Source organism: Vulpes vulpes, chromosome 11, assembly GCF_048418805.1.
Source record: "Vulpes vulpes isolate BD-2025 chromosome 11, VulVul3, whole genome shotgun sequence".
NCBI classification, from domain to species: domain Eukaryota; kingdom Metazoa; phylum Chordata; class Mammalia; order Carnivora; family Canidae; genus Vulpes; species Vulpes vulpes.
In genome coordinates, this window is record NC_132790.1 from 27,789,491 (window position 1) to 27,798,160 (window position 8,670).

The window sequence follows — 8,670 nt, forward strand, 5'->3', positions numbered from 1 at the left end:
GTGGTCATGGTTTGACCACCTGGACCTACTCAATTGCCTTTGAGACTAGTTATGGAAATGACTCAGGGACTTACATTGTTAGGTCTTACAGTTTGGCACACTCAACAAGGATGTATAGGGACATTTGGGATCCCTGGTGGACTGCCTCTTCCAATAACTAGTAATCCATGGCATGCAATGGCAAAAGAGTTACTTAGAAGCTATACCTGTGAATTCCTGGGATTAAATGCCTATCAAAAAGCAAGTCTTGGGCAGCCTGGGTGGCTCAGCAGTTTAGCACCGCCTTTGGCCTAGGGTGTGATCCTGGAGACCCAGGATCGAGTCCCACGTCGGTCTCCCTGCATGGGGCCTGCTTCTCCCTCTGCTTGTGTCTCTGCCTCTTTCTCTCTGTCTCTCATGAATAAATAAATAAATAAATAAATAAATAAATAAATAAATAAATAAATAAAATTTTTTCTTAAACCAAGTCTTTGGGAGATCAAGTTGTTGCTGAAATGGACTTTTATGGTAAGAACTGTGACTACAAGGATTTTGAGATGGGTTGACTGCTTCTGACTGCAGTGGAGGGCTTATTGGAAGAAAATTACAAGCTCAGAATTCTGAACTTTCAGTTCTATACATATTCTGAGAGCCTAAGAACTTCTATGCACATTCTGAGAACCTAAGAGCTTCTACTACGGCTCTAAGATAATTTTTTATGTATTATAGCTTCAGGACTAATATAACTGAAAATCACATCCAACCTTAGAAACTGTGGCTGTAGAATTATGTTAGAATTCACAAGTTCCCAGGTTTCTTAGATGAAAGTTAAGGCATGAATGGGGAGGAATGGGACCCTGGGACTTGGAATGGAGACATTTGGTTGGATGCAGACAAATAGGAGAATCTGAATACCTAAATCCTTGAGATCCAGAGAAATAGAAAAGAAGCTTATGGGTCTTTTTTTCTATCTATCTAATTTCTTGAAAAAGCATGTAAGTATATAAAGTTTTTTTTAAAAAAAATCCTTACATACAGAAGTATGTATGTGAAGTGGAGGGGGGGGGGTAAGAAAGAAAGGGAGAGCACAGAACACACTTGTGCATAAAGGTACCTATACTCCACTAAGCCCATTCAGCACCCCTATGTTTGAAGATAGAATATAAAAACTCAAAGCTCATTCCAAATCAAATGAATCTAGGGATCCTACATCCTCCAAATCACTTTGACTCTGTGTCTGTTAGTATGCTAAAGGCAGGGAAAGTCCATGTGGAAACACAAAATTCTCAATCATAAATCTGACAATCTTAGAAGCATTCATAGCCTCTAGCCAAGTTCAATTCCAGTCTTCCTCTTGGGGGCCTACAGTTCCCTCTCCCATTTGTCCCACACTTTTATTGTTTGTTTATTGAAATGCTCCACTTGCTGAAAGTCTCCCAAGGAAGTAAGTCATCATGTTATTTTGTTGTGATTAGGATTCTGGGGGTGCAGAGGGAGGGTGGGTGAATGATTCTGTGGTGCCATTGAGGTCCATACCACACCCATGACAACTTCATTGGAAATTGCAGAACTCCCCTTCATTGATAAGACTTCAGTTTAATAATAACACTTTAACACCCTACTCCTCTGAAGATAGAGTAATGAACAAGTTGCAGGACCCTGCCCTCTATTCATAGTCTTATAGTCTAGTGGTAAAAATAAAGTAAAAGACAGTTACAATCCAGCAATGATCGAAATGCAATGGAAGAAATAAGTACCAGATGCTTCAACATCACTTGAGCTGTGGACAGGAGGTAGAGAAAGAGATGTTTTCCTAAACCCCATCCTGAAGGATGAGGAGGGGTTTTCAGGCAGGAATGGGAGTAGGGCTGGCATTGATCTTGGCAGAGGAAGTAGCAAGTGCAAAGGCTTGGAAAGGATAGACAGTGTGGTCTATCCAGGAATGGCAGGTCATTCCAGGTGACTAGTGGTCAGAATCTGAAGGGAATGTGATGAAAGATGAGGGTGCATAGGAGAGCAGGGCCACCTGTTCTGAAAGAGTTTAAGTGCATAAATGACATGGTCAGCTTTCTCTATCAGAAATGTCATTCTGGAGGGTGACCTTGGGACACAGAAACTAGTCAGGAGGCTGCTGCATTACTCCAAGAGATGTTTGGGGGGGGGGGGGTTCTAAAACAGGATGGTGATAGTAGGAAGAGAGAACCCTATAACAATTTTAGGGTAATTTAAAAGGTAGAGTTGACAGACCTTATTAACCTATTAGATATGACGAGTGAGGGAGAGGGAAGAGTCAAGAGTGAGCTCAAGTATATGGCTGGCTAGCTGGAGGTACTCCTAAGTATGAACCAATGAGAGGTTCAGGCAAGTGCTCTAGAAGCTCGGAGGCTACAGAGACCAGCTGGGAGGGATGTGGGAGGTGTGATCAGTGAGGGTCTCTGACTTCAGAGAGGAGATTAAATGTGTGGTTTAAGAGAGAAAGATGAGCCAGTGGAAGAGTATGGGGCTTTGGAACCAGAGATACATGGGTTTAAATCTCTGCTCTGTCACTAATTTGCTGTGTGATTTGGACCAAGTTCTTATTCTCTGAACTTCAGTATTATCATGTGTAAAAATTAGGATACGGCTAATTTCTACCTCTACTGGGAAAACTTAATTTGTAAAAGTGTAAGCTTTGGATCTATGTTAATTAACAGTGTCTTGAAGTGCTGTGTGCACAAATTCACCTTCTATAGTCAATTGGCAAATAGTTGTTGAGTAACTACAGGAACACAGCCACCATTAACCATTGTACATAGCTATCATCTAATTAAACCCTTACCAAAACTCTATGAAATAGATATATTATCATCTCTATTTTATAGGTGAGGAAAATGATATTCCAAGAGAGATAAAGAGATTTGCCTAAGGTCACACTGCTAGTAAGTGGTAGAGCTGGGATGGGAACCAGGATCCGACAAAGCTATAGTCCTAGGTGCTGTGGAAATGCAAAGGAGACTATAGATGGTTCCTGACCATCAATCTCCCATCCTAAGTTGAGGACTCAAAGGCCAAGAAGTGACATCTACTTTTGGATGAATTGTTGGTTCTAGGCCATCAAATCCTTGTAGTAGGGAAGGCAGGATTGCCTTAGTGCCCTCTAAGGGCAAGAGCACCAAGAGAGTAGGCACTTTAGCAGGAATTGTTGATTACTAGGTTTCTTGAAACCAAGGAACTATTGGACGGGGGCAACCATTCCGAATCTGTGACAGTTTAGGATCACAGATTGATATTCATAACCACAAGTATGGAACATTAAATATTAACTGCTTCTAGTACTCATGCTTTTGGCCTTTTCGGACTGAGGTTAACCCTAGGAATCTCTGCTCTTTGTTGGAGACCTCAGACTGCTGCCCAGTACTCTGGCAATAATTATATACAATTATAATAAATAGTCATCTATTTCTAAGCACCTAAGGCTTTACATATGTCACCTCATTTAATTGTATAACTGTCCAACAAATGAGATAATCCTATTCCCATTTTACAGATGAGGAATTGAGGCTCTAGGAGATACATGATTTGAGTAAGTTCACACAGTAAGAATTAATAACAATAGCTAACATATATTTAATGCTTACTTACCATGTGCCAGATTCCATGTTGCAGTAGACTGTTGGTTACCCACCCAACAACCATCCCATCTTTCTGCTCACAGACTCCTAATTTTGTTCAGATATCCGTCCTTCATGAAAAGGGTCTCTATCTCCAATGTGACTGTGCAAGCCAATCGTTGTGATCTATTCCCTCTTGTCTGTGATTAGATTAAAACATTTGAGACCCAGCTCCAGCAGGCTTATGGAGCTGGGCTTGCGACTCAGCTCCAGCCAAAGATATGGGAGGGCCACCAGTGAGAAAGTAGCATATGTGAAGACTTTGAGGAGAGAGACAAGGGAAATGTTTTCTCACTCTTAAAAAAAACATGAAAAAGGGGTGCCTGAGTGGCTCAGTTAAAAGACCAACTCTTGATCTCTGCTCAGATCTTGATCTCAGAATGTGAGTTCAAGCTCTGCACTGGCCTCCACCCTGGGCATGGAGCCTGCTTTTTTTTTTTTTTTAATTTTATTTATTTATTCATGAGAGACATGGAGAGAAAGAGAGGCAGAGACACAGACAGAGGGAGAAGCAGGCCTCATGCAGGGAGCCCGACGTGGGACTGGATCCCAGGTCTCCAGCATCACACCCTGGGCTGAAGGTGGCACTAAACCGCTGAGCCACCTGGGCTGCCCTACTTTTAATAAATACAAAAGAGATGACCCTTTGCATATTATGTTGCATAATATGCAACATCTGTTGCATATTATAGTGTGTGGATGTGATGCCTGGAACTGTGGCAGTCATCTTATGACTATAAGGAAATCTAACTTAGGAGAGCCTACAAACTAAGGTTAGAAGAGTATAAAGATAGAATAAATTTAGATACTTACTGAAAGAACCAATCCTGAAGCTTCCCTACTTCTGGACTTCTTGTTACATGAGATAATAAATTTTCCTTATTATTTCAACATTTTGAATTATTATTTGTTATTTGCAACTGAAGACATTCTAGCTGATACCCATGTACTTTGCCACTTAATTGTCACCAAAATCAATGTGAATGGTGTTATTGTCCCTATTTTACATATAAGAAAGTGAACTCATAGAGAAGTTGGATAATTTATCTCAAGTCACAGAAATAGGAAATGGCAGAATAGTATTTGAACCTGGTTATAACTCCAGAGCCAGAGTTCTTAATTAGGTCATATTAAACAAGACAATGGGGCAGCCCCAGTGGCTTAGCGGTTTAGCGCCGCCTTCAGCCTGGGGCCTGATCCTGGAGACCAGGGATCTAGTCTCACATCAGGCTCCCTGCTTGGAGCCTGCTTCTCCCTCTCCTGTGTCTCTGCCTCTCTCCCTCTCTCTCTCTGTCTCATGAATGAATAAATAAAATCCTAAACAAACAAACAAGATAATGAAAACAGAATCTGGTCTGGCTGGCTCCAAAGGCCATGCTTTTCCTCCACAGTACAAAGCTTTCCAGTTTCTGGAAAGAAATTCTCAGAAACTTGACTCCATAATGTATGGCATTTAAAATATGATGGCCCTCATTAGAATGAGGAGGGGCAGCCACAGGATGAAGGGCAGGGCGGTTGCAAGTGAGAAGGGTACAGACTCATGAGTTGGCTCGACCTGGGTCCCCTTGTTACCAGTGGACTGGACCTTTCTTGCCATTGGGGCTTGAGAACATCTGTTGAAATGGACAGCCTGGCTCCCCAATGAGACACAACTGGTGCTTCTGTACATGAAATTCCTCTCTTGCCCTAGGTATTTAGTTCCACCTGAATGGACCTAATCACTTTTTCAACTGCACCAATGGAAAATTGCTTGGCACTAGCCTCTGGCAAGGATGTCAAGAAGAGATTCCTATCACCAAATGCAGGGCTGGACAAAATGACAGCTAAGATCTATTCCTTTGCTGAAGGGTCTAGGATTCCATGAGAGGTATCAGGAAGCTCTTTTTTGAATCTACAATATATATATATATATATATATATATATATATATATATATATATATATATATATATATATATATATAGTGGGAAGGAGGAACACAATTCAAAGAAGTACTTCTGAGCATATCACATGTACTAGGCCCTGCCTAGGACATGGTGATATAGAGGAACATACATGATCCCTCACATCTAATCTCAGTCTAGCAAGAAGGCTGAGGCATATAATTAAAATGAAGAGACTATGCCTGGAGTTTAACAAGAAAAGCACAATGGGTGGCAGGAACTTCAAGCAAGAAGAGGTGACATGTGACTGGAGCCATTAGGAACATGGAAGGTGGCCTTGAGATGAGATCTGTAGAATGGGTAGGCTTTGGACAGGTGGAAATGATCAGGGAGGAAGGAAGAGAAGAACCAAGGCAAAACAACTCCATGTCTGCAGAGAATGGCAATTATCATTCTGGCTGGAGTATTTGGAGTTTCTAGTGGGAGACAGGCCTAGAAAAAGCATTTGAGGTCTTCCTGGGAAAGGTCCAAAATGCCAGGGCAGGTGACTTAGTTTGAATTTGGTGGGAAATGAGGCGCCAATGAAAGCTTTTCATCAGAAGTATAACATACTTAGCATTATGCTTCAATATATATTAATTAATGCAGCAGGTACGAGCAGAACTTATGTGGGAAAAGATGGGAATGGAGAGTTCAATTTGAAGACTCTGGGAGTCCCTTCTCCCTGACCACCTCATGAAGGCACTGCTTGCCAACTAGCAGAGCCCAAATGTCTGGCATAGTACAAAAAGGCAGCTTCAATGGCTTGCAAAGAAACTCACACCTCACTCTGAGGGTTCCTGCCTGGCTTGAAACTCACACATGTCATGGTGTACACAGCAGAGGTGCTGACAGAGCCAGAGGACGGGGATCAGTTACACAGGGAGACGAGGTAAGACTGCCAGAGCCGAGCTACAGAGAATCATCACTGAAAACAAGAGGCCCCAAAGGAGCCTAAGGCAGTCTCTTCTCACTCAGCCAGCTGCAAGGAACTCAGAACTCAGAGCAGGAGTTCCAGGTTCTCAGAAGGCTAGAGGCTGTACCTACATGGGAGTGCAGTGCAGTTACGTAGAATGTGAGGACCAAGGGGGGGGGGGGGGGGGATTCTAAAGTAACCTTCTAAGAAGCTGGGCCAGTTCTGCATGATTATTGGAAGCACCTTAGTCTTTTGGCTCTGGACCTGGAAGGGAGAGTTGCACTGCATTTCCTCCATGTTGTCACTGGCTGCAGACAACTCCTGCCATTAGCTGCTTTTGGACCATAGACAAACTTTTTTCTGAGTCCCCTCAATTTCTTTCTACTTGATTCATCACCTCATTGAGGCTCTGAGAGTCAGCACTGGCGTCTCTTTGACAAGCTCTAGCCAGATATGTACATGTCTCCTACAACACCCTCTTTAAGACTAACACTATTGGCACATTCCTTCTTGATGGTCTGTGAAACACTGCAAGGTTTTATGAAAAGTACAAGGGCCCCATGAAGTCATCATTCTATGTAGCAAACCTTGTAGGTAACTAATAAATCAGTGAAGAGGACTGAGTTTAAGTGAAAGTTGCAGTCCTCAGACAGATACATTTGTTACTTTGCTTCCATAAGAAACATGCTAGTCCCAATTTTTGGAATGCCTGGCTCTTGTGTCTAAACTCCACTTCCCCCACTTTTCACAGAGCCAAGAGTGCAAGTATGATAACCAAATAGTGTGGTGGAGACAAGCCAGTTACAAAGCACATATGGTGGGGTCCTTGGCTGGCTCAGTTGGTAGCACATGCAATTCTTGATCTCCAGGTTGTGGGTTCAACCTCCACATTGGGCCTAGAGTTACTTTTTAAAAAGTAAACTTTTAAAAAATGATTTATTTTTTAAGCAATCTCTATACCCAGTGTGGGGCTTGAACCTATAACCCTGAGACCAAGAGTTACATGTTCTACCGACTAAGCCAATCAGGTCCCTAAAATATCCACTCTTTAAAAAACAACAACAAAATAAAACAAAGCATGCATGGCATCTAATAAGGATGAACAACTCTCAGCTCATATGAGAGTGAGAGCCCAGTATGGCCAGATCTTCTGATTTTTTTTTTTAAGATTTTATTTATTTATTCATGAGAGACACACACAGAGAGAGAGGCAGAGACACAGGCAGAGGGAGATGCAGGCTCCATGCAGGGAGCCTGACATGGGACTTGATCCCAAGCCTCCAGGATCAGGCCCTGGGCCGAAGGCGGCGCTAAACCACTGAGCCACCCGGGCTGCCCTCTTCTGATTTTTTTTAATAGACACTGGAAATCTAGAATTTCATGTGAAATCTCCCAATTTTACAATGTTGGTTCCTCTCCCTCCACTTCTCAATTGTGCTTACATGCTTTTCCTACCACATCAGTGCACCTGTAGCCTCCCAGACCCTGTCTCTCCTTTCTTCACACCTCTGCATTGCTGGGTTCTGTCTTCAATACATGTCCCTCCCTTTCTCTACCTGGGAATCTCTTAAGCAATTTCTCAAGACTTGGATCAATGTATACTTCCTTCTCTTTGTAAGATTAGGTGCTCTTCATTCTTTCTATGCTCCCACAGTACCCTGAACATACCTCAGCAGACCTCTTACCACCCTGTCCTAGAATTGCTGGTTTCCTTGTCTGTTTTTCACCAGCTGGAGAACTCCCCAAGATCAGGAACTTTCATGGTCTCTGACCTGAGAATCTCAGGTAGGATGGTGGGAAATATGCCCAGAAAAGGAAAGTAGTTTAATCAAAGGGGAAATTAAAAATTCAAAAAGACAGAAAGCCAGGGGCCTGAACATTTAAAGTGATAGGTCCAAGAGGTGGTAGCAGGTGATAAACATAAGACAAGCCCAAGAGCCAAGATTCAGGATGATTAAAACAGGTTGGTAAGTGGACTGATTTAAGATAGAAGCTATGGATGAAGTCAGGGTGTCTGGAGCCTGTTTATAGAGCTCACTGAATGTGATAGGGACAGAGGAGTGTCTCACTGCCTTAATATCTTAGCATTGGGCTCCACTGTTGTTAGTTTGATAGTCTGGTGAGTTTCTCTTCTCCATTTCAAGGATTCATCCTCAACCAGCGTTTATTGAGCATCTTATTCTGTGTCAGGCACCATGAGACA